Below are 27,560 nucleotides of genomic sequence, written 5' to 3'. Positions count from 1 at the left end.
ATAACACTAAACCAATTTGGAAACCTGACGACATATTGGGTCACATTTGCATTGATGGTTAATCACTCCTTGCACTGAGCTGACATCAAACAACGGGAATTGCAACTGTCGTAACACCACATTCAATGATTATTGTACATAATTTTATGAAGTTTTGTAACTGCAACCTCTACAGGCATTACTGAAATCTTTACAGGATATTAGTGACTACATACTGCTAATGACACACTCAGTGAAGTGGGGTTGGGTGAGTGGGGGTAGCCTTGAGTACAGGGAGGTCCCGAAGATATGAGAAGTTAGGTTCCACTTGGCATAGTTGTATAAAGAATTCTCATATAACAGAAGATGTAACTAATGGTAAAAAATTGGTTGGGTTCAAGGACCCCATCAAAGGCAAGATTTCAAGCTAAAATATGATACCAAATGCAACAAACAAATCTACTGTATATTACTGAACTGTAGAGAAAGAAACCTGAAAGAGCAAACAGTATGCAAATAACACGACTGCACATTAATTAAACATCTAAAACTACATGAATTAAACATATAAAACATGCATAACACTCATATATAGGTGGTAATGCTGTGTTGGAGGTGGGAAGCTGGCAATCGCCAGCTGAGCAGCCGTGCCAGATTCCCAAACCCATATTATCCTACCCGGCACGTTAAAATTATAGCTTTTTGATCAAAATTATTTCACTCATAAACAAGGGCATTTCTTCACATAAATCAGTAGTAACTGTGGAATTAATATATCTATATGGGTGATTAATTAACGTTATTGAATTTGTTTAACTGTCAAGTACCTACCAGATTATAATACCGGTTATCATAAGAGTTACTAAATCCTATGGTCATACTAGTCTTACAGTAACCCTGCTAATTTTGCAATCCCCGATTTACTTTTCAGATTATGAAATTATGAAAGTTATCACATTATTGCATGCATGCTATCGCATATCGCAAAGTGTGCCAAAATATCGCATTTTGCAATAATTATCACATGTCTGGCAACATTGCAGCTGAGCAGTCCTGCTATTTCTATCCGAGGTTGAGAGAAAATGGCGGTGACTGCGTTTCCTGGGATGACTGAGTTAGAATCCTCCCACCTCACCCTAGACTGAACGTCGTATCATTGGATTTTCGAGATCGTATAACGAAAATAGTCCCTAATTTACCCAGGTCGTATCATCAGTGTCTCGTATATCAAGTGGTTGTATAACGGGACCTACCTGTAGTGTGTGGCGGCCATGGTAATATATATAATTTGTAACAATGTGTCCAGAAATCCGATGGTTATGTGTCACATTTATACAACCTCATGGATCTTATACAGAAGACAATGAAATTACATCTCTAGGGTTCTTAGGTTCTCGCAACAGCCATGGGGACCTGGCGGAAGCTAGGTCTTTCCTCATCCCACATTCTGCGTTATATCTTTAAAGGTTTCTTATTAACTGTAACCACCACAGTGAGGAGTAACACACTTTAGTCCTTTCACGTGTGGATAAGTTTAATAAGTTTTCTGTTCCACAACACATAGTCTTTTCTCCCCTCCCTCCCACCCGCCACGCGCTCCAAAAAAGTATATTCTCAGTTTATTTTCACCACCCAAACATATTTATTTTGCCACAAAACCCACATATTCCCATTCGTCAATGTTTGTCCTACACGATAAGCAAAAAAAAAAAACACACAAAAGAAACACACTATACGTACGTTAGGGTCGTGTGAATAAACATTCGGGAACATACATCTCACTTCCCAACATCATAAGTCAAAGGTTTACTAATCAATCTCTACATATTATACTATCACTGGAATGAGAATTTTATTAGCTTTCAAATGGGGGGGTCCCAGTTTGATGTGAGGTATGATGTTCGAGTAGTAAACAAAAAAGTAAAACCCATTTCTGACAGACAACAATTTTTTTTTTTTTTTTTTTTTTTTTTTTTGGGGGGGGGGAGCTCTAGAGAAAAACTTTTCTCAGCAGTGTTATGTTTTTATTATATCATCCTATGCAGAATTTCATTGGCTTTCATTTGACACCACAATGGTGATCCCAGGCCTCATAGTTTTCAAGAAAAATGCAAGTACCCATGCCGTGTCATGACTGCAGGGCGGTTTCCTGCCTCCCTCTGAGCTACTGCACGTATTTCACCAATTCCTTGTACAATAGATATGCATACTATATTCACGTGATTCACTGTCACTATTTTTAAAGTTGAATACTCACATTTGGTGCAGGGTAGAGGCAGTGTAGTTGATTAGAAACAGTGGCACAATCTTCGCTGGGCCAACAGCTGCTAATGACCAGGAATGCTTCACAAACACCAAATATCCTATTGCAAACACTAAATCTAATCACAACAGTGTCCAAAAACTATACATAAGCACTGTTGGTATAGAGAAATATGTTGCACGGCCGGGACAGAGATAAGAGTGGAAATTTAAAGGTACAGAATCGCACGGTACCTTCCCCACTCACAGCTCATTTGGTACTGAATAACCTGTCTGCTCTCTTGCTGGTATCAGGACCCACAGTTGCCAACACAATACTTTTGACAAGAGCTGGGCAAGCTATGACCCCTCCAAAAATGACGCAAATCGGCTGAAAACTTATTTTCTGGTGAAGTTTTTTTTTTGCTTTAATGATGCCAATAGCGTCAATGCGTATTTTTGCAGCCAGACCCTAATGATGACTAATGCGTCATTGTGTAAGAAGGGGTTAATGACTGAATTACCCAGAAATTCCTTCTCACATAAATAATGCACCTCAACCTGTCTCCCCCACCTTCTCAAACACCCACTATTTTTCAAATCCTCTACCTCCTCTACCCCCACATAAAACCCCCAACCGCCCATTGCCTACCTCGCCCAACTCTGCTTCCAATACACGTTCTGATACTCAGGTGGTTCACGTCTCAGACAGACCGCACAATGAAAACACTGAGCAGCCAATGCGGCAGTGGAGGCAACTGTCCTCCTTTATATTCCTGAGCAGCTTTACCTACATGATCATTTGAATCCCCTCCCAAAACTACAATCTCATTGTCCCCCATTCCACTTACTACACATCTTAAGTCATCCCAAAATCTATCCTTCACTACCTCATCCAAGCCTGCCTGTGGAGCATACACCAATAAAAAAGCAACCATTATCCAACCAAACAAAATTTTCATTATTATTATCCTATCACTTACTCTCATAACATTCATTACATATTCCACCCATTTCTCCCCAACCAACACACCCACACCACCATATCCACCTGTCCTATCCTGCCAAAACAACTTGTAATAACAATCCCTCCCTGCAATCATTCTGACCGATCCTCACCTATACCTGACTTCCTGCACATATATCACATCCACCCACTTCCTACTCAGTGCCTCATGGAAAAAAGAAAAAAGTTGAAAATGGCCGGCACTGGGGGGTCACTCAGCCTCCCACACCCTTGGCACTGGAGGCCCAAAAGCTGACATAGGTTCCGGCACGGAACGGGTTAATGGCAGTCTGGATGGTTGACGTCATGAGGGAGTCTGGAGGGTGAAGTCTCCCCCAGTTAAGTACCTGAGGCCATATTTATCATAGTGGCCTTCCCCTTCCACACGTCCATTCCTAACCTCCAAAACATTTCACTACTATGAGATGTTCCTAAGCGTTGTTCATCTATTTTCATCCTATTTTCATCTGTCTTCCAAGATCTTCATTTACCTACTATTTTTTTTTCTTTGTATTAATCTCTTTGAATGCTTTACTGTCAGTGTGCTCTCTTCTTTTGAGTCCCTTTCTGCACCCAGTCTTACCACTTCTCCCTCTTTATCCCACAATCCTATATCTTATCCCACCATGTTATATCATTCGCTTTATCTAGTGCACCCACCACCTCCATGTATTCATCAAACACTGGTTTCTTCACTTTCAGTTTTTTCCCTTGATTGCTCCTTTCTCTCTCTCTCTCTCTCTCTCTCTCTCAGTCTTAGTCTTATTCCTCCCGGCTTTACCTTCCATACTACAGTAAACCCTCACTTTATTGCGGGGTTATGTTCCAAAGGCACTCGTGATAAGCAAAAATCCGCGACGTATCCACGCTACCCTAAAATGCTTATTTATTGTCTCTATTGATAAGAAAAACCAGTATGGGTACTAACTGATGATGAATGAGATGAACTGAAGATGATGATGATCATGAAGTTCAGTACAAGGTGTATATTAGTTGTGCAGCTCTTGAGAGGGCGCCTATGACGACATTTCCGCGGGCGGTGAGCGAAACGTAAATATAAAGTAACAGTACTGTACAGTGCCGTACTGTACTGCTTGCCCTAAAATGCCTATTTACTACTACTAATAAGAGAAAACAGTAAGGATACTCACCAATGCAGAACGAGTTGAATTGAAGATGTACATTACTGTATATCTTCAGTTCAACTCGTTCTGCATTGGTGAGTATAAAGAGACTGTAGCGGGCGAAACGTAAGTATAAAGTTACTGTATTGCTTGCTAACTAATGAGGACATGAAATATCACTGAAATTGAGAAATAGCAAAGAAAGTGAATTGTACAGTACTGTACGGGTACTCACCGATGATGAGTTTGATTGATGATCATGAAGTAGCTGTGCAGTACGATGCTGATGCTGATGATGATGTACTGCACAGTGAAGCAGAGCGTTTACAGCTCTTCAGAGGGCGCCTCTTCATCAGGTGCTTCAGGTGATGCAGGTGCTTCAGGAGGTGCTGCTGCTGCTGGAGGTGTAGGTGGAGTCTTTTTCCGTGGCTAGAGGAACATGGTGATGGGGAGTTGTTGCCGTTGTTTCTTCATGGTATTGAGGAGATTTCTGTATGACAGAATGGCTGTGTCAATCGCACTGGAGAACTGCACAGCACGAACCATGTATGGATCCCATTTCTGAGCCATCAGCTGCAGGTCGTTTGCGGCTCTTCCATGTCAGACAGGCGCTCTAATGTTAGACCCTCCTCTTCCTCCTTCTCTTGTGCTGGATCTGTCGGCTCCTCGTCCTCCCCTTCGCTGGCTGACTTGGTTAACTCTGCCAAATCCTCATCTGTCAGGGTCTCGGAGTGTGCGTCAATAAGGTCACTGACTTCCTGGGGCGTGATGTCAGCAAAACCTTCACCACCGAGGATCTTCGCCAGCTTGACAGAGTTGTTCACTGCAGAGTGGTGAATTTCGTCGGGGGAGAAGCCTTTGCAGTTGTTCACACACTCGGGCCACAATTTCTTCCAGCAAGTATTGAGAGTTTCCTTCTTCATGTCCTGAAGCGCCTTCTGGATGATGAAGAGACACGTCCCAATGTTGAAGCTGCGCCAATAACTTTTCACAGTGAAGCCGTCGTCCCTGTCCATTGCATCCACCAGGTGTTGAAGAGATCCTTTGGTGTAGAGTGCCTTGAAAGCACGGATCACTCCTTGGTCCATAGGCTGGATGAGAGAGGTGGTGTTAGGAGGCAAAAATTCAATCTGCACTCCCTCGTAGTGCAAATCAACAGGGTGGCCACCAGCATTGTCCAACAACAGCAGCACCTTGAACTCTAGTCCCTTGTCACTGAGGTATTGCTTGGCCTGAAGGATGAAGCACTGATGAAACCAGTTGGAAGTCAGGAGCTTCTTAATCCATGCCTTGGGGTGGCTCATCCAGTGGACTGGCAGCACGTTCTTGTTTTTGTTCATGAGAGCCCTGGGGTTTGCTGCCTTGTAGATGAGGCCTGGTTTCATCATGAAGCCAGCAGCATTGCCACAGAAGATAAGAGTGACTCGGTCCTTCTGTGCTTTAAAGCCAGGTGCTTTGGCTTCCTCCTGCATGATGAATGTCCTGGACGGCATCTTCTTCCAGTACAAGCCAGTCTCATCCATATTGAAGACCTGTTCAGGCTTGTAACCCCGCTCCTCTATGATCTGCCGGAACGTTTCCTGGTATACTTTTCCGCAGCTTCACTGTCCGCCGATGCAGCTTCCCCGTGCAGTCACACTCCTGATTTGGAACCGCTTCTGGAACCGGTCAAACCACCCTTTGCTGGCGTGAAATTCCTCAGGCTCTGGTGCTGTAGATGGTCCTGGTTGTGGCTCTTCGTCGTCGTCTCCTTCGGCGCCCTCTGCTGCGAACTGGTTGTACAACTTCCTGGCCTTCTCACGTATAATGTTGCTGTCCAGCGGGATGTTTTTCTTACGGTAGTCAGTTATCCACATTGCCAGGGCCGATTCCATCCTTATGATGTGTTTGTTCCTGCCTGCAGACACCCTCTTCACATTCTGGCAAAACCTTCCCGAAACAGCGCTCCTGATTGCGTCCTCGTTCTTCTTTATGTACCGCACCATACTTTCGTTGATGCTGTAACGGCGTCCTACTGCAGCATAGCTTCTCCCTTCCCGCAGGATGTCGAGGAGTTCAGCCTTCTCCTGCAGCGTCATAACCTCCCTCCTCTTGACTTCCTTGGCACCAGAAGGCTTACAAGATGAAGGGCATTTGGGTGGCATTGCAGGGGCTTCAGAAAACCAGGAAAAAGCGGCAAAAACAAGTGGTGAAAGGCTGAAGTGGGCACGGCGATGTAGCTGAGGCAGGAACATGCGGTAAACTGGGAGGTGTGGTATGGTGGTGCGGTGCCGTCCCGCTCCTTTCTTTGAGGATGGCGCATCGGCAGCAGCCAATCAGCGGCAAGTAAAAATGTACAGCGTGTTTGGATTGGCTACTGGTAAGGCTCCAGCCAATTGTGTGCCACCTACCAGTGAGTCTGGGTATTTCCTCAACCCACGTCACGATTTCGCTTGTATTTTATCAAATATATTAGCCGATTTTTAATTATTATTCTAATTAATACAGCTATTAATATTTTAGAATAAATAAAGAGGTAAAATACCATAAACATATCCATTTCAGACTACAGTACTGAAAATAAAGATGTAAAATATGTACTGTACCCTAAAAATAGCCGTAGTAGGCTTTGCGGAAACTGCGATGAGGCGGGGTTTCCCGCAATGTAAAAATACTTAGGTTCCAATGAAAATCCCGCAATAAAGTGAACCGGCAACATCTGAACCACATTATAGCGGGGGTTTACAGTATAGCCATATGAAAAGACAGACCTCTCGATCATCCTCTCACCACTCTCGGATCCACAACACTGTCAAGAACCATTCTGTACACAAGAACATAATCTGTCAGTACCAAGCGTATTTGTGTGCATCTCTATGCTTAAACGATGAGCTACAAATGCACAATCTCCTTTCCTACACACACTTCAGATTAACAAACTAAAATGTTAACAGTTGTGATAATTTTTCCCATTTTCCTTACATAGTCTGTCTTCTTTCTTTGAATATTCTGCCTGCTTTCCTTGAATATTCTGCTTGATTTCTTCAAATATTCTGCCTGCCTTCTTTGAATATTCTACCTGCTTTCCCTGAATATTCCGCCTACCTTCTCTGAAAATGAAGCCTGCTTTCTTTGAATATCAATAGTATCCATTGGAAACAAACGACAATTATTTCTGGTGCAACCAGACCTTCAAACATCTGCGTGACCACTTGGCTGACTGTTGGTTGTGATAACCTAAAATTGTCTTCAATGCACTGCCGAATTTTGCCAAACACCAAATGGGTCTGAGCATGTTTCATTTTAGGGTAGATAGCGTTACTTCATCATACGTAGTTATCTCATTACTCACCAAGTGTGTCACAAATATAATTCATTCCTGGTATAAACAGTATCATTTCCTAACTCTCGAACATTGTATCCACTGAGGAAGCCACTCTGTGGTGAAAAATTCCACAGTTGGTGGATGCTGTGGTCAAATGTTCACGTTTATATCGTTGCTAACTCGCCTCTTGTAAATGCCTCCTAACTCCTTAAAAGATGCCCGCATTGCGAGCAGACTTGCCACACCACTGGGGTGAGTTCACAGCATTAGGAGCGATTCACAAGGTTGATAAATAACTCTTACGGTCATTCACAAATTTGTGAATGGTTCACAGGCTTGCAAATTCACCAAGCCCTTGTGAATGTTCCCAGCTTATGATAAATACAGGCCCTGGTTTTCTCTATCTATCTATAGCCCGATGCCCTAATCCTGCAAAGGGTGGCCGCAGACAAAACGGCTCCAAGTCGCTCTGTCACCCACCATTTGCCTGCCCTCCCCCCAACTCACTCCCCCCTCCCTCATGTACCTCTCAACTCCATCCCTCCACCTCATCCTCTGTCTTCCCCTCCCTCTCCCTCCCTCCACCTCACCTACATACACCCTCTTAGTCAGTCTTTCATTCTCCATTCTCTCCACATGTCCAAACCACCTCAGTGTATTTCTCCTAATCTTCTCAACCACATTCACATCCACCCCACAACATTCCTTCACTTCTTCATTCATCAACCTGTTCCTCCATGTCACTCTACATGCTCCTCACAAGTAACTCATTTCCCCTGCTCTCACTCTTGACTTGTTCCCCTCTAGCAAGGTCCATGTCTCGCTTCCATACGCCAGGGTAGGGATCACAATACTATCATGCAGTGACTTCATAACTTCCATACTCACCTCCCTATTTCTCATCACTGCTTTCAGTGAACCAACAACCTTCCTTCCCTGCTGTACTCTTTCAAGCACTTCATCCCCCAAAGTTCCATCCTTACTCATCACACTACCCAAGTACTTGAATGCACTCACATTCTCCATATGCTCACCATCCAACCTCACTGTGCATTCTGTGACTTCATTCCTCTCAAACACCATAACTTTACTCATGTTTACATTAACTTTCAGATTCCCTTTCCTACACACTGTCCCAAATTCATTCACCAAACCTTGCAGCTCCCATTCATCTTCACTCAACAATACTGTATCATCAGCAAACAGCAACACCAGAATCTTCCACATCTCACCCTCATTCATTAGAGCCACCCCCACATCCACTGCCCTACCTTGCACCTCCTTTACAACCCCATCCATGTATATATTAAACAGCCATGGAGACATCACACAACCCTGTTTCAGCCCCACATTGACATTAAAGAACTCACTCAGCTCACCATCCACTCACACCGTAGCCCTAGCTCCTTCGTACATACTCTTCACAGCACTCAACAATTTCCCCTCCACTCCATATATTCTTAATACCCTTCCCATACATTGCCTATCTATTCTGTCATAAGCTTTCTCCAAGTCCATGAAGGCAGCATACACTTTCTTTCCCTTCTCTAGATATTTCTCCACTAGACATCTTTGAACAAATATCTGATCTACACACCCTTTTCCCTTCCTAAATCCCCTTTGTTCTTCTCCAACTAGCTCCTGTTATATGTCTAACACTATCAATGAGTATTCTACCATATATCTTTCCAGTCACACTCAGAAGGCAAATACCCCTATGTTTACCACATACTTCTCTCTCCCCTTTTCCTTTATATAAAGGAACAATTATATCTCATTTCCAGTCCTCCAGAACCCTTCCCTCTTACCAAGCCAATCTACACAACTTCCATATCCACTCCACTACAATCTCACTCCCGTACTTCAGCATTTCACCACACACTCCATCAATTCCTGGGGCCTTTCCCATCTTGATTTTCTTCATTGCTTCCACTACTTCTGCCCTACTGATCTCTTCCTCCCTCCTCTCATCTCTTCTCCCAGTCATTCCCCAACCACTTATACTCGCACTGCTCTCACCCTCTACATTCAACAAATCCTCAAAGTGCTCCTTCCATCTCCTCAATTTCTCTCCTTCTCCACCATCAATCTATTATTCTCATCTTTCACTCCCCTACTATTTCCCCTTTCACATTGCCTACTTTCTTTATCTCCTTCCAAAACAATTTCTTATTCTCTCTCCATTTCACATCAGAGTCCTCCCAAACTCTGCATCCACTTTCTTCTCTCTCCTTCACAATGGTTTTGCCATGGCTTTTGTCTGTTTTTCTTCCCTTTGGGAGTTTTCATTTACTTCGATTAATTTTTAAATCGTCATTTCTGTCAGAAATAACTTTTTTCGCCGTGGGAATGGGGGAGGGGGTTGAAAATGGCAAGATATGGCATTTCCAATAAAAATGATCAATAACCCCTTAACCGTGGGGCGTCACTTTTGTGACGCTCGGGCGCAATGGATCATACCGTGGGGCGTCACTTTTGTGATTCTGTGTTATTTTGAATTATCCCGGGCTCTCAAGTGGTGGCTTGTATCATTTATCAGTACTGCCAATGTCCAACACTAGTCAGCACTCCAAATCTCATCTGTACTCCCATCCATTGTTGACATTTTAGCGATTTTCCCCCATTCCTAACTCCCCTCCCTACCTCCCCTCCATTACCCTGTCCTCTCACCTCCCCGGCTGCGCTGCACTAAGCAAATCTCTCCCGGATTTTTCCACAGATTTCATCCATTGAAATAAGCCCTATGCCCTATACTTATACAAAATAATATATACCAAAAAAAAATAAGGTAAGTGATAATGGTATACACCAGGAATTGGCTAATTATCACCTGACAACACCTCACATGCATTCATTCACTACATTACCACGGTAATTTCCCCTTTGAATTATGCCTTGTAATTTATTTCTGTAATAAAAATATATATCTGAAAGGAAGGGAGAAGCCTAAGTGACATTTACATTCACCTGGAACTACCTATTTCTTTATGTGTTGCCGAGATTTTCTACCAATAATTTATTAGCATGTAAGTTAGCAGCTGTCAGCCCCATTGTCACTGTCAACCCTTGCCTTCTCAGACAGGCCGCGGCATTTAGTTCCTTGTCCTCCGCTGTGGTCAAAGCATGTCGCACTCGCACCCCGCCATTTCTGCCGCTTCCGCGCCCATTGCAAAGGACCCCGTGACCTCTACACCCAGAAAAACTCGTGAGGGAAGCAGGAAAGGACTAAGTGACTCTGCAGTGGAACGTGAACTAGCGGAATTATCAATGGTGATGATGGATAGTGATTTTGACCCTTTGGGGGATTCGTGTGATGAGCCGGGTGAGGAAATCGTGTCAGAAAGAGTAATCCCTCCAATATCCAATGTAATAGAGCCATAGGCAGGTCCGGATAGGGGTCCTGTCCGGATACTGGGCCCCAGCTTATGGACTTGTACTTATGGACCCTAATTCAGAGAAACACCTATACAACTCCCTCTGGACATGCAATGCACCTATTTAAGACCCAAATCACACCAATAAGGGACATAAAAGACTGAAATAAATGCAAAAGAACCATACAATGAGGTTTTAGAGGTGAGTTTATACAATATTAACCCACCCCATCCCAACCACTTTTCCACCACTGACTCCCCCCAATCCCGACCATTTTAGGAAAAAAATTTTTTTGGCTCAAACCTTCGCATTTGGTGAGAAACATCGAAAATTCATAGAGAAATCGCTCACCTGAGGTTTAAAATACTCATTACAGGTAGGAGTACCTCCTTACCTTACTGGGTTTTCTATCAGGCTGGCACCAAAGAAAACGAGTTCTATGGGAGGATAACTATTTCACACCACTCATAAACGGTATTTATTTATTTACTTGGTACGAATTTATAAGTAGTACAAGAGTATATTGGTTTTCAAGCAGTAATATAGGCATTATAAGCATTGTTTCACTCACTAATACCTGACCTTTTTTTTGCCACATTACCTGATCATCATTTCTAACTGTTTCTTCCTCTAATGCTATGTAAAGTTTGTCCTCCACATTGTCATTGATTGGGGAATCACTCTGGCCCTGAATTTCGTACCGTGGCATGACATGGCTATACTGGCCAGGTCACTGATAACAGGTGAATTGCTGAGACAATGGCATGCAGGGGGGGGGGAGGTCATGCTGGGTAAGGCACTGTCCCTGTCTGGCATCTTGTTGAGGAAGGTGTCACGTGTATACATACCAAAAATGACTCGCGAAAATTGAAAATTGTGCAAATTAGGGACCTTGCAATATTTTCGCATTTATGTACGTCGACGGGATTGGCGTGACAAAACATGTGGACGTTAAAGAACGTCGACGGGACGCTGCGGGTTAAACATTCTGGGTACTTAGAAGTCCCTGGCTCCTGGACTGGTTTCAACTGCCAGTTTGCAGTCCACAGTTAATCCTCTGCACTCTAAATTCTAATTTCTTAACACTGCACAACGCTGTAAATTCCTGTGTGTTCTAGTGGTGAGGTATTGCAGTTTATTCACTGTTTATTCACAAAAAACTAGCACCTGTGGCTTGCACTGCTATGAGCATCTGCTCTCAATCAGAGTTAGGCTGTGACTGTTGATGATGGCGGGGTAACAGAGTTACCAGATCGCAACAGCCACATTACCAAACTCCTCAACTTTCATTACCAAATTTAACTTTTCATTACCAAATTCATAAAGCTAGCATTTATTCTTCACTAGTTACAGTACAATCCCAGCTATCCGGTATCCTGACGAACGGAGTACTCAGAACAACGGGAAAATTCAAGGGCTGGTAAAAATGTCAGTAAGTTATAACTGTGCGCCAATTTGAATGGACCGCCAAACCGCCGTTTGATTGTGTCATGCGAGGCTGGGTGAAGTCAGACAAAGCGAGGTGAAGGCATTTCCGGCTAATGTAAATCTCTAGCAAATCCTCTTAACCACCCCTCCTCTCCCCCTCTTTCCCCTACTTGAATTCAGTCATCCTCCACACCCTCCAAAAATCACCAGTCTGCATTTTGCCACCAGACAGTAGACAAGCTCTCTTGCTATTGTGTTCCTGTGATAGACGGTAATTTGTACACTCCAAAATGCCTAAAGTGCAAACTAAACGTAAGCATATCGTGCTTACCTTGAAACAGAAGCTGGACATATGCAACAGACTTGAAAAAGCCAAACATTATAAAACACTAATGGCTGAATATAAATGTTAATAGGAATGAAAGTTTACTTTGTTGGAAGAAAAATAAATAAATAATATGCCTGCATTTCATACGTACATCATTTATTTTATTTTCTGCAAAACAGCTGAGTGGCGGGTGAGGGGTGGAGTGATGGAGGTCAGGTGGGGAAGAAGAAGAACAGTCGGAAACGTAAACAAACTCACGTGGGGGCACAGGTGTCGTGATAATTCTACAGTGCAGTCTTAACATATCATCAGTTCACTAATAAATGTTCAAGCTTTTATTTCTTTATTTTATTTTTCAATTTTTATGAGTACAGTACATATAATGAATACAGTAATTCGGTAAACAATGGACTGCTGCAATTTGCAGTACTGCAAATTGCTAGACATTGCACGCACGTCCTTTATGACCATGGTGTGTGTTTACAAGGCAGTTTTTCAGGCGGAATCTCTTAGTGTAACCCCTAATGTGACTGGTGAGTACCTGAACTGTATTTACTGCTGTGATAGCCTTTGTATAGATTTGACTTGAAAATCAGAAATACGGGAAAAATCTGTAACCGGGAAGGTAAATTCCCCAAGCCACCCGGTTAACTGGGATTGTACTGTACATATACAAGTGGAAATACATGTAATCACTCTACTTATAATTAACACCATGTTGATTATTTTCACGCTATGTAGGGTAGCAGATTAATCAGAGAGAGCAAACAATCCACCATCTCAATCCTGTGTATCCTCATACATGTGAAAAATCCATTTGGTAATGCATTATTCTGATTCATTACCAAACGAATTTTTCATTACCAAATTGGCCCACACTTGGTAATGAAAAATACCAAATGGCAACCCTGACAGGGGAGGGGGGAGAGGGGAGGAAGGAAGGGGTGAAGGGACCATGGTGTAACAGCTGTTCGGTGCCAGGCAGCAATTTCAAATTACGGGTGGGAAAAAAGTCAGATTTTTTTTTAATTTTTTGCGGTTTTTGGCCCATTTTGGGAATATTCGATCCCAGGACGATTATGTCTGGTTAGTGGGGATGTTCGGATATTAGGTGTTTGGATATTAGAGGGATTACTATATTAGTACGAGTGCTTCAGTGTCCCAAGTTATCCCTAGCTCCAAGGGAAAGGAGGTGTTAGAGCAGCAAGGGAAGGAATTTGGGAAGGAAGTGAAAAGGCGGCGTGTTAGCCCCGGAACAATGGCCCCGCGTGACCCAGCCCGCCATGAGTCCCGAGTTGATTCACCTCCCCGTTCCCCAAGCCCCATTTCACTCATTTCTTCCTCTTCTTCTGCTGAATTATCTCCGGAGTCTTCGTCGTCAGAGTCACCACCAGCATCAACAGTGAAGGCAGGCCGTAGAGGAAGAGGTAAATCCCTGACCCGTAAAAGTAGAGTTGCTGGTGGAGTAAGGGCTGCTAGTGCTGTACGACAACCCAGGGTCAGTGCGAGTGACCTTGAACGTGATAAATCTGCCTCACAGCCACCCTCCACCCTCACCCACCCTACACCGCCACAACAGGGAATCCTGAACGCCTTCGCGTGGACGGAAGGGTCCGATTTTGTCCCAGAACATCTCGATTTTGACGAGAGTTCCTCAGGAGTACAGCCTGCCTTCACTCTTGACGAGGATGCTGAGTGTGTGGACTTCCTTTAGGCCATTCCTCGATGACGAAGTCATGCAGCACATATGTGATGAGACCAACAGGTATGAATCACAACGTGCTGCAAGTGGTGCAGGTGCAGCCAAGATGCAACAGTGGTCCATGCTGGAAGTGCAGGAGATGTATGTGTTCTTCGCCCTCATGCTTCTCATGCCACACTCAAAGAAGCATGAGTTGGAAGAATACTGGTCCATGGACCCCTTACTACCCTCACCCACCTTCAATAAGTACATGGCCAGAGATCGCTTCCGGAACATCATGGGAAACCTGCACTTTGCCGACAATGATGTACCTTCCCAAACCGACCCACTCTGGAAGATCCGGGAGATTCTGAGCAGAATGAAGGATAAGTTTATGACATTCTTCCACCCCTTTCAGAAGGTTGTCATTGACGAATCCTTAATTTTGTTCAGAGGACGTCTTAGGTTTGTGCAGCACATTCCAAGCAAACGCCATCGCTTTGGAATCAAGTTCTTTGTACTGTGCGACTGTAAGACGGGGTACATCCTTGACTTCGTCATTTATTCAGCCAGCACTGTCGATCTTCATAAAACACACCCCCTTGGCTTCTCAGGCTGTGTAGTGAAAGTGCTCCTTGAAAGGTATTTTGGTGGGAATCATGTGCTGTATACAGACAACTATTATACAGCACTGAAACTTGTCAAATACCTTTCAGAGCACGGCATCGGCTCCTGCGGAACTGTGAAGAGTAATTGTGCCCACTTCCCTAAATTCCCAGAGGCAGGAACCTCGCAGCGACGAGACGTGCACCTACGCAAATCTGAGAAGATGCTGACAATACTGTGGCATGACAAGAGGGTTATGCACATGCTCACCACCGTACATAAGGGGGAAATGACAGACAGTGGGAAGGTCGACCGTAGGACAGGCGAACCTGTGAGGAAACCTGATGCTGTGTTAGACTACAATATCAACATGCGGCTGGTGGAGAAGTCCGACATGATGATTGGAGAGATCGACTGCCTCAGGAAGAATACTAGGTGGTACAGGAAAGTTTTTCTGCATCTCATAGACATGACGATGCTGAACACCTTCATCCTGTACAAGATGAAGGTCAAGCCACCCAAGTCCTTCTCCCTGAGGTTGTTCGCCAGGACTTGTGTTCAGCAGCTGCTTGAAAGATATGGTAGGGTGACAGCAGCAACTCCAAGGCGCCATCCAGTAACACTTCCCGACAGACTTGAGCAGAGGGCGTATATGGATCGGCACAGACTGGAGCTAATGCCTGCCACAGGCAAGAGGAAGGCTGCGATCCGCAGGTGCCAGGTGTGTGCACATACCACCCGACGCACACCTGAGCACAATCGCACCTCTTGGCAGTGCGCTGAGTGCCAAGTTCCCCTCTGTGTTACCTGCTTCTTTGATTACCACAGCCAGAAGCAGTTCTAAAAGTGCAAGTGGGAAAGGAAAGTAATGTGAAAATAATGTGTAAATAGCAAGTGAAAGCAATGGATGTACAGTACATATGATTGAACAGTGTAATATAGTTTTATCTTGCTGAAAGTGACAGTGAATAACATAGTGTAAGTAAAATAGAAGTGTAAATATTGAAAATACAATAGAAAATGTAAATAGAAATGTAAGTAACTAGCAACATAAGAATATGAGTACAAATACTTGATGTTATAACAGTGAAAGTGAATCCGTGGCTCTCTACGTATTTTACTGAATGAAAAATTGAATGACTTCAGTGACAATAAACTAATACTACTGAAGGAAACTTATGGATAAAGACTCCAGATATATATAAGTGTTATATAGTAATTGAAATATAAAGTGTGAGGGGTTTTATGAATAATAAATGACAGAATACCAACAGCGAACTAGCGCAAGTGGGAAGGTCATACGCGCTCGTAATTTTCATTGCTTTCACAGTGTTTTTTTTTTGGAGTATGGATCCCAAACTACTTGATAATCACAGAGTAGTGTTTATAGTGTTAATATCTGGCTGTGGTAATCATATTACGGGTTGTCGGGAAGTGTAAAGTGGAGAATTCGTTACCCAACTTCAGAGGTCTCCACAAGTCCTACGGTAATCGATGAAGGCTCAACAAACATCCCAGGAGGAAGCTGAAGGTATGTGCCATACGCATATGTAATTTTAATATTCTAGGACTAATAACTGATTTTTGGCAAATATTTTTTGAAAGTCTGTCGGAGCCCGGATAACCTCGCGGGACACGCAAAACATTGGGAAACATGCCCACGGTGTAAGGGTTAAAACAATTGAAACATGAAAATGTTTCATTTGAACCAATAAAAAAATAAAAACAAATGTGAGGTAAAAAAAAAAAAAAATCCCTAATTATTTATGGGTACTGTATTATACAAAGCAAAGCCATCCATGAAGGACAAATAAGGTCCTGTGTGGCGTATGATACACAAGCGCCATCCCCCTAAAAATCAAGATAATGCTATCCCAGACTCCTTCAAAGTATGTACAGTCTGTCCTCGTCTAATATGGTTAATTGCTTCCACACCAACACCGCGTTAGAGAAATTCATGTTACAGGGACTCTTGAAACACCCTATTTCCTTCCGCATCCCTGCCCAAAGTCCACTTTTTCCCCCCTTGTGGTGCAAATTTTTTTTATACCCCCCAATTTTAACCTCCTAGAAGGCATTAATATGGTTCAAAGAATTATAAAAAGGTATTATTACAGTTAAAAGCTACATTTTATTTACTTATGAGTGGGTAAGAGAAGACACACTCTGTCAGAGAGGAGACAGAGGGGAGAACACTGGTTAAAATCCTTCATAGTCAAAAGCACTTATAACATCTCTCACATCTTCATCTATGTTATCCATTGCTTCTTCTTCCTGCTGGCATTGGATATCCTCTTCCTAGAGGTCAGCAGCAGCTTGTCTGGCAAAGTAGCAAGTGATGGGTGACTATTTACGTCGACTCACTCGATCGGTGTGCATACGATTGTAGACATTGAAAACATTTAATAATTGCCTGATTACCTCATTTCCTCTGATTGGCTGGGAGGCAGATGACGCCCGCTGGGAAGGTAACGCTCCTATGATTCATCTCATTACCACCCGCTCAACTCAAATAACTGTGTTTGCTTCATGAATGGCTGTATTAGAAGTGATAGTACTTCCGGAAAATTGTACCATGTTAGATCACTTTCGTGTTAATGAAAACCGAGTTAGACAAGGATGGACTGTATGGCAGTCCCTCATTTATCTAGACATGAAGTATCCGGAGGTGTTAATTATCCGGATGCTGGACCTCGGCTCTAATAAACCGTTATCCAAATTTACTTGCTATTATCTGGATGTAAAAGTCTTTGAGAACTGCGGCCGGCTTGCCGACATGTTCAAACATTTGGTATCGTGGCCGCTGGGCTTGAGACATGAGCAGGAAGAAGTCCGTAACCCACAACTAAATACTCGTCCTCCCCTATGCTGAATGATCAAAGTCGTGCACTGGTCCGATCACTCCCAACAAACTTCCAGGACCCGAGTAATAAGACTGTAACCCACAAGTGGTGTCAAAACGTCCGTACGCATCCCCACCAAATGTCCAATGTCACATGGCCACCGGGATAAGTCTTTCCCAACTGCCACTACCATCAAACACAGACCACAGTCCTCGAGTACATGTTCGGTGACAGTGGCCATCCGCCTCTATACTGAATGTTCAAAGTCACCTGGTCGCAGTAAGTTGTGTTTCCGCATGACCACTCGGCGCATAACAGACCACAAGCCATGAGTAAATGTACTGTAAAAGCACCCGTCCACCTCGTGATAGAAGAGGGAAAATCCTGCCCACAGCCTCAATTCTCCTCCCCTCTCATCCCTCCTCCATACCCTCCTAGTTCCCCCCTAACTCCCTCAGTCCCTACCCTCCTCCATGTTGATAACACTGACTTGTGAGTTTTTTTTTTTTTTTTTTTTTTTGCATTTTATTAGACTACTATTGGTCGCATTAAAATTCCACAAAATCCTCAACCTCATGAAATTCTGCATCTAGACATATGCCTAACTCTTGGAAGTTGCTGGCAAAATTTTGCACTAAGATGGTGGAAAGTTATATGAACGTAAGTTTTACTCCTGAACACTATTCTCACTCAATTTCTGTACTTTTACTTATCAGTTTTATGTGTTTTTATTTGCCTATCTTATAGTATAAACACCAGCAAAGATGATGATATACCATTTATACCAATATAAGCAATTTCTGGTGGCATATTTGGCCATGGAGTTTTTTTTTTTTTGAGTCCTGGGAGAAATCATTCATCAGAGATAACTGATTTTCAAACCATCTTCAGGTTTTTTGTGGATTTTTGTTGCTTATGCATTGTTTTCTTGATGTTTAGCGTTAATATGGATAATCCTATGTGTGTTTGGATCAGAGTTGTTATGATTTAAATCAAATGATTTAAACTGATATCATGATTTAAATCAATACAGTAAAAATCCCATTATTCGGCATCTATGGGACCAGGATGATGCCGAGATGTTGGATTTACCGAATAATCAAAAACCTACCCACTCAGTACCTTAAATATATTGGTGAACACTGTCATCACCACTTATGGTATTACAACTGTTTGGAGAGAGTATACTGTACAATACTGCAATCAGTACAGTACTGTACCTGAATCTGAAATATATATATATATATAAATTAGTGAACATATACAAGTGTAATGACACAGTAGGCATACAAGTCAGATAACACTTCCTGGATGGCCGAAATTATACATAATATTACCTACCAGCTCAGTACATCACTTGTATTGGTGAACTCATCACTACTTATGTTATTACAAATATGTTTGGAGTGAGTGCTGTATACAGTATTTTTTCCAAACACAAAATAAAATAGTCTGAAAATTGCATAAAATAAAGTGAAGGAATATGAATTGGTAAGGTCTTTCTGATGAAAGTTAATCGTACATTTAGCATTAATTCTTTTCTTCGTTTTTTTTGTTTACGTGAAAGGGAGAGTATTGATGGAAACAGTAATGTATTCCATTAACCCCTTAATAACCTCCGGCATTGAACAACCCATTACAGTAAAAAACTGTGAACAATTATGGGAAGGGAACGAAGGTCACTGGCATGTTTACACGACTCTACGATACGATTCCAAGCAGTCAGAGGGTCAGTTAATCTCAGATGTTTTCGCCCATTTGGTAAATGCACAGTAACTTTGTAACTTCTCCCGTGAATCATAGCATGGGTTTAGGAAACTAAATAACACATTGTTAGGTGCGCCAGATGATTATCTTCACATCTTTAAGAAAATGGAAGAAATTTAATCCCTCTGAGTACATAGAGTAAGTTTCTTCCATTCTTCTATCAATTTGTTTTTCTTAAAGACGTGCAAATAATAGTCTGGCTCACCTAGCAATGTTATTTAGCTTTCCAAACCCATGCTATGATTCGCTATGAGTCACGGAAAAACTTATAAAGTTACGGGGCATTTACCAAATGGGCGAAAACATCTGAGATTAACCGACCGCCTGACTGCTTGGAATCTTAGCATAGAGTCGTGTAAACGTACCAGTGATCTTCGTTCCCTCCCCATAATTGTTCAATTTTCTTTATAGCTCACACTGACTTGATATCACTGACATTGGTACTGTAAAGGGTTGTTCAGTGCCGGAGGTTATTAAGGGGTTAATGGGATATATTACTGTTTGCATCAGTACTCTCTTTCACATTAAACACAAAAATGAACAAAAGAATGAGCGCTTAATGTACGGTTAACTTTCATCAGAGAGACCTTAGCAATTCATATTCCTCCAGTTTATTTTTAAGTATTTTTCTGACTTTAGGTTAGGTTAGGTTTGGTTAAATTATTAGGTACAGTTAAACTCGGTTAGATTAGGTTTAGTTAAACAGGACAGTCCCTTCCTCCATTATGCTGAGGAATAAAAATACTAGAGCTGTCACAGCCGTACAGCTAAAAACAATGGGGAAACTAATTTAACAAGCACCATTATTTATGGGTAATGCATTACAGTATCAGTGGTTCATGGGCTACGCAATTACCAGTAAATGACACTTTCAGGAATGCGTCAAGAATGAACGAATTTCAAGAATTAGTGAGGGGGCTTGGAACGTACCCCTCGCTAATTTGGAGGGGGTGGTTGCTGTACTGTATGATACTATCCAATATTGTAATCAATATAATACTATACCTGAGTCTGAAAAAATATAGAAATTAGTGAACATACACAAGTGTAATGAAACATTAGGCCTACAAGTCACAGATAACACTTCCTGGACTGCTGAGATGATTCCGGACATCTGCCGAACAATCAAAGATTTTCGTAAATGGGACTATTTCTCAAAACTGCTGAAATGTCGGATCTACCGAATAATCAGCTGCCGAATAATGGGACTTTTACTGTATTGATTTTTTATTCATAAATACAGTAAAAATGAAGAAGACAGAGAATGTGATGGATGTGTATTGTACAGGTGCATCAAGTCTGCTTGGCCTGTACTCTTCCTGTACTGATCTTGATCAAGTCAGGCACCAGTGATTGCCTTTTGTTACAAGCCAAATATTAAAAAACAGAGGAAAAAAAGTTCTTTGATAATAACAAATAATGCTCCAGTCAGGTTTTTCAAATTGTGTAGCAAATTTTGGGCAATAAGTGTATGATACCAAAATATGATTTCATTTAATGTTGATAAAGGCTTAGTACAGAAAATCCTCATAAAAGGAAAAAATATTTAACTTTTAAAAATTAACTAAAGTAAAACAATTATTTTAAGTGTAAAAATCTGATTTAAATAAAATACTACAAATTAAAAAAAATTATATATATACAGTACATATATATATATATATATATATATATATATATATATACAGTAATCCCTCTAATATCCGAACGCCCAATATCCGAACATCCCCACTAACCGGACATAATCCTCCTGGGATCCAATATTCCCAAAATGGGCCAAAAACCGCAAAAAATTCGAAAAAAATCTGACTTTTTTCCCTCCCATAATTTGAAATTCCCGCCTGGCGCCAAACAGCTGTTACACCATGGTCCCTTCACCCCTTCCTTCCTCCCCCTCCCCCCTCCCCTGTCAGGTTGCCATTTGGTATTTTTCATTACCAAGTGTGGGCCAATTTGATAATGAAAAATTCGTTTGGTAATGCATTAGAATAATGCATTACCAAATGGATTTTTCACATGTATGAGGATACACAGGATGGAGATGGTGGATTGTTTGCTCTCTCTGATTAATCTGCTACCCTACATACTGTAGTGTGAAAATAATCAACATGGTGTTAGTTATAAGGAGAGTGATTACATGTATTTCCACTTATATATATAATTAGTGAAGAATATATGCTAGCTTTACGAATTTGGTAATGAAAAGTTATATTTGACAATGAAAGTTGAGGAGATTGGTAATGTGGCTGTTGTGATCTGGCAACTCTGTTACCCCACCAACATCAACAGTCACAGCTTAACTCCGATGGAGAGCAGATACTCATAACAGTGCAAGCCACAGGTGCTTGTTTTTTGTGAATAAACAGTGAATAAACTTCAATACCTTGCCACTAGAACACACAGGAATTTACAGTGTTGTGCAGTGTTAAGAAATTAGAATTTAGAGTGCAGAGGATTAACTGTGGACTGCAAACTGGCGGTTCAAACCAGTCCAAGAGCAAGGGACTTGTAAGTACCCAGAATGTTTAATATTGTATAAACTCACCTCTAAAACCTCATTTTATGGTTCTTTTGCATTTATTTCAGTCTTTTATGTCCCTTATTGGTGTGATTTGGGTCTTAAATAGGTGCAATGCATGTCCAGAGGGAGTTGTATAGGTGTTTTTCAGAGTTAGGGTCCGTAAGTACAAGTCCATAAGCTGGGGCCCAATATCCGGACAGGACCACTATCCGGACCTGCCTATGGCTCTATTGATCCGGATATTGGAGGGGTTACTGTATATATATATATATGATATACATATATACAGGTAACTCGCACGGAACACAATCTCACGGAACGCGCTCGCAATTATACACGGTAAGGGCTGGGATACATATAAGACAACGTTAAGATTAAAAAACCATTATGGAAACTACAAATTAACGCAGGAGAGGCCTTTGAAAGATCAAATCCTCGAACGTCACCGCAGCGCGCGGTTTGTTTTGATTACGTGACGATCTAGGCGGGAAATTATTCAGTGAGTGAGACATTCCCGAGTACAGTAGCACAGTATTTGTAAGTTAATTATTTACAGTACTGTACTGTTCTGGTAAGTTTATGTGCAACTTAAAGTACTATTAAATAACGTTAAAGCAAGAAATAAAGTCTTATAATCAGTTTACCTGATAGGCGTCAGAATATTGCCTTTTTTATTTGTTTGTTTTTTCCACAGTACTGTTCAGTATTTGTAAGTTAAATATTTACTGTTCTCGTATGTACTGTACTTGTAAGCACTTAAATAAAGTTAAATCATTAAATAAAACATTGTAACCAGTTAACCCGAATTATATGATTACCCATGATCAGCGTCGGAATATTGCCTTTTTTGTTTGTTCGTTAAACTCTTACTGTACTGCTTTTCTACAGTACTGTATTTGTAAGTTAAATATTTACTGTTCTGGTATGTACTTGTAAGCAATTAAAGCATTAAATAAAGCCTTGTAACCAGTTAACCTGATTTATATGATTACCCATGATCGGCGTCGGAATACTGCCTTTTTTGTTTGTTTGTTAAACACTTATAATAAGAGAAAAATACATTTTTGTCTTGGTATCTTTACCTATTTGCTCAGGTTTGCCGTAATGGTTTGGATCATTTGATGCAGTGCAACTTGTAGAAAACTGTGAAAACTTTCGGGAAGTGAACGAAAATCTGGGACATGAGACTGACCTTGACTTCACCCTCTCATGTTACTCATGTATCATCTGTCAGTTCACCACCTGCTGTCGTGATGAGTGGATGTACGATTTTTTCGCTCGTGGCCATGCCTAACCACACATAGTTACACCCATTATCTCGACCCAGACAAAAAATACAATCTTTTTCCTCCCTTGCAAAACACAAACAACCACCTTGTTTACGAGACAGCAATATATATTGCGAAAATAACAAGGTAAAATAATAAAGATGAACGTAAAATGATAAAGATGAACATGTTATGACGGAAGAAGTACGTTTTCCCTGTCTGTAAACGTATTCATTTCTGCTTTGTATCTGTATTCGTAATAATTAGACTTATTGTTAGTTCTGAAACTGCATTACGATTCTATTTTTAGCCATTCTCATGGTGTGGGAGCTGGAAGTTGTGACACAACTTCCTTATTGCTAATCGGACTGACCCTCCACTTTATTCTTGCGTGGCAGAGTCTAGCCTTGGAGGACGTGCAGTTCTCATTTGGGACTGAAAATTCAACTCTTTCGCTCCCTTTTCCAAGCATGGGCACAATGATAACGTAAAAAATAACTCGAAACTACCATAAACATATATCAAAAAGGTGAAAAGATATTCATAACATTTTTTTTTTCCAGCCATTCCTAACAGATTATGCACTGAAATCATTCGATATCACAGTACTGCATTTCTAAGTTAAATATGTACTGTTCTGGTATGTACTTGTAAGTTAAAGCACTGGTACCAGTTAACCTGATTTATATGATTACCTATGATCGGCGTCGGAATGTTTCCTTGTGTTTACATACAGTATTTGTGTGTTGAAGTTTTGCTCTGGAGTACTGTATTTGTGAGTTATAACATTAAATAAACCTTCTAACCACTTAAAGTGCTTTCTAGTGATTACCAGTGACAGATAACAGCAAAACAACACATTTGGGGGGTCTAGGGAGCAAAATACGGAGTAGTTTAAATATACGCGATTTCGCACCTAACACGGCATGGTAGGAACGAAACCCACGTGTTCCGTGCGAGTTACCTGTATAGATATATATAAATATATATATATATATATATATATATATATACATACATATATATATATATATATATATATATATATATATATATATATATATATACACATATATATATATATATATATATATATATATATATATATATACATAGATAGATATATATATATATATATATATATATATATATATATATATATATACAGCATAGAAAAATACATAAGAGTACTTGGATTTCACCATGTGGTAAATATTGTAACCAGATTGACCACATTGCAATTAGCAGAAGGCATAGGAGTTATTTGCAAGATGTTTGCGTAAGGAGGGGGGCAGATATAGGTAGTGATCATCAACTTGTTGTGTCAAAGATTAAAATAAAACTTAAGAGAAAAGTTAATGGTAATTGTACAGGAGGTAATAATTATGATTTTGATGAGCTGAGAAGTGATGAGAGCACGAGGGAAAAGTTTTGGTGCGAATGTAGAAACAAGTTTCTAGTCCTGCAGACTTTGATGGAATCTGAAGACAATGATATTAATCAAATGTGGAGAGAGGTAAAAGAGGTTTTGCATGAGAGTGCTAAGGTTACTATTAAGAAAAAGGGAAAAGCGAGAAGGAAAAAGTGGATGTCAGATGAAACATGGAATGCAATTCAGAAAAGGAAAGAGACTAAGTTAAAAAGTGAAGAACATGTTGATGGCCAGGTAGTTGAAGTACTTAGAGCAAAGTATTGGAGTTTACATTCTGAAGTAAAAAGACTCGTTAGACGTGATAAGAGGAGACTGTATGATGAAAAGGTGACAGAGACAGAAATTAAATTAAGTAAAAATGACGGTCAGAGCACAAGAGCAGCGTATCAGGCCATAAAGGAGTTAACTGGGACTGAAAAGAGAAGGAAGGAAATACCTGTACGAGATAGAAATGGTAATCTGATGACTAAAGATTTGGATATAAAAGGAAGATGGAAAGAGCACTTTGAATCTGTTCTAAATAGACCAATCCCAGCTGAAGAGGACATTTTGCCAGCCGAGAGAGATTTGCAGATAGAAACAGGGGATATAACTTTGGAAGAGGTAGCAAAATCTATAAAGGAGTTAAAGAATTTTAAGGCTCCAGGTGAGGATGGAATATTCCCTGAAATGCTTAAGGTGGAAAATGACGAGTTGATGAATGCACTTTTGAAACTTTTTAATGTGGCTTGGGATAATGGTGGAATTCCAGAAGAGTGGAAAAATGGAGTGATTATAAAAATACCAAAAAAGGGAGATTTAAGTGTGTGTGGCAATTGGAGGGGGATAAGTTTGACACCTGTAGTTGCAAAAGTCTTTTCCAAAATCTTGTTGAACAGAATAGAGCCAGTAATTGATAAAATTTTAAGAGAAGAACAAGCAGGATTTAGAAAGGGTCGAGGTTGTAATGATCAGATTTTTATTGTAAGGCATCTAATGCAACAAGCTAATGAGATGAAAATGCCACTTAACATGTGTTTTGTGGATTTTGAAAAGGCGTTTGATAATGTTTCACGTGGAGCTATGTTGAAAATTATGAGATTCTATGGTATACCAGAAAAGTTTGTAAATATCATTAGAAGCCTGCATGAAGGTACTTTTTGTAAGGTAATGGTGGGTGGTTCTTTCGTTCGTTTCGTTCGTTTTCGTTCGTTTTTAAAGGCTCCAACATGCTTGCATGTGTCGGCCTTGGTCACCTAATGGCGGCTCTCCATGCTGCACGATCCATTGCAGCCTCCCTGTTCAGTCCCTTAACCCTAAGGTCACACTTAATGACCTCGTCCCATGTCTTTCTCGGTCTACCCCTCATAACCCCACCCCCAATATTAACACTTCTCACCTTCCTCACCCAACTATCATCCCCCATCCTCTCCACATGTCCAAACCACCTCAATCTACCTCTCCTCATCACAACACCAACACTCCAGTCCCATCCTACCTCTCAACTCTTCCATTGTAAACCCAGCCCCTCCAGGCCTTGGACGCAGGGACGCACTGCACATCCACCTAATCATTGTCATTTCTGTACGTCTGAGCCGGCGAATGTCTTTCTCCTTCACTGCCCAGGTCTCACTGCCATACAGCATTACACTCCTAACACACGCTGCATACAAAGACCCCTTAGCACGTAGGAGAGCCCCCTCAATGTCAGGAGAGGCAAGAGCTCCTGAACTTCTTCCAACCACTTCTCACCCTAGCCACAGAGCTAGCTCCAGCCCCACCTCCAGCACACAACATGTCTCCTAAAGAACAAAACTCTTCCACACACTCAAGAGATTCACCAGCAAGTTCAATTCTTTCACGTCTGACGATCTCCACCTGCTCACTCCCGGCACGCCGTACACATAAAATCAGCATTATCTCGCAGTCTACCTCTGATACCACTACATCTCTTATGCACCCATTTATCACACACACCGCACAAGATGGAATTACTTCCCACGCCCTTGTGGCAAACTGCACATGGCCACTCTCCTCGTCTTTGACAGTACCGCCACCAACCCTAGATATCATCACTTTTGTTTTATCTGCATTTACCCTTAAACCCTTTTGCCCCATACCATCTCTCCACTTCCTAAACCTTTCCTCCGCCTCCCTTTCATTCTCTGCAATCAACACCAAATCATCAGCATACAACAACTCCCACGGAATAAAGTCACGTGAAAGGGCTTCAAGTACCATGATAAACAACATGGGACTCAAGACTGACCCCTGATGCACACCAACATTCACGGAAAACTCATCACTCAAATCTCCATTCACTCTCACCTGGGTGTGAGCACCCACATACATGGCCATAACCACCCTAACCAGCCACTCCTCCAAGCCAAGCTTTCTCATTGCCCACTTCACCACCTCTCTAGGGACTCTGTCAAAGGCCTTTTCCAAATCAACAAAAACAAAATAAAGATCCCTTCTCCTACTCAATATATTTTTCCTGAAGCTGTCGAACAATGAATATGGCATCAGTGGTCCCCTACCTGGCATAAACCCAAACTGCATCTCATCAATATTCACTCTTTCTCTAATCATACCTTCTAAAACTCTCTCCATTACCTTCATTATCTGATCTAAAAAGCTTTATACCTCTATAATTCCTCTTTCCAGGGCATCACCCT

Source organism: Coenobita brevimanus, chromosome 67 (genome assembly GCF_032717465.1).
Source record: "Coenobita brevimanus isolate Jiangsu-jjx chromosome 67, ASM3271746v2, whole genome shotgun sequence".
NCBI classification, from domain to species: domain Eukaryota; kingdom Metazoa; phylum Arthropoda; class Malacostraca; order Decapoda; family Coenobitidae; genus Coenobita; species Coenobita brevimanus.
The sequence above is the reverse complement of the archived record's forward strand: the minus strand, read 5'-3'. Positions refer to the sequence as shown.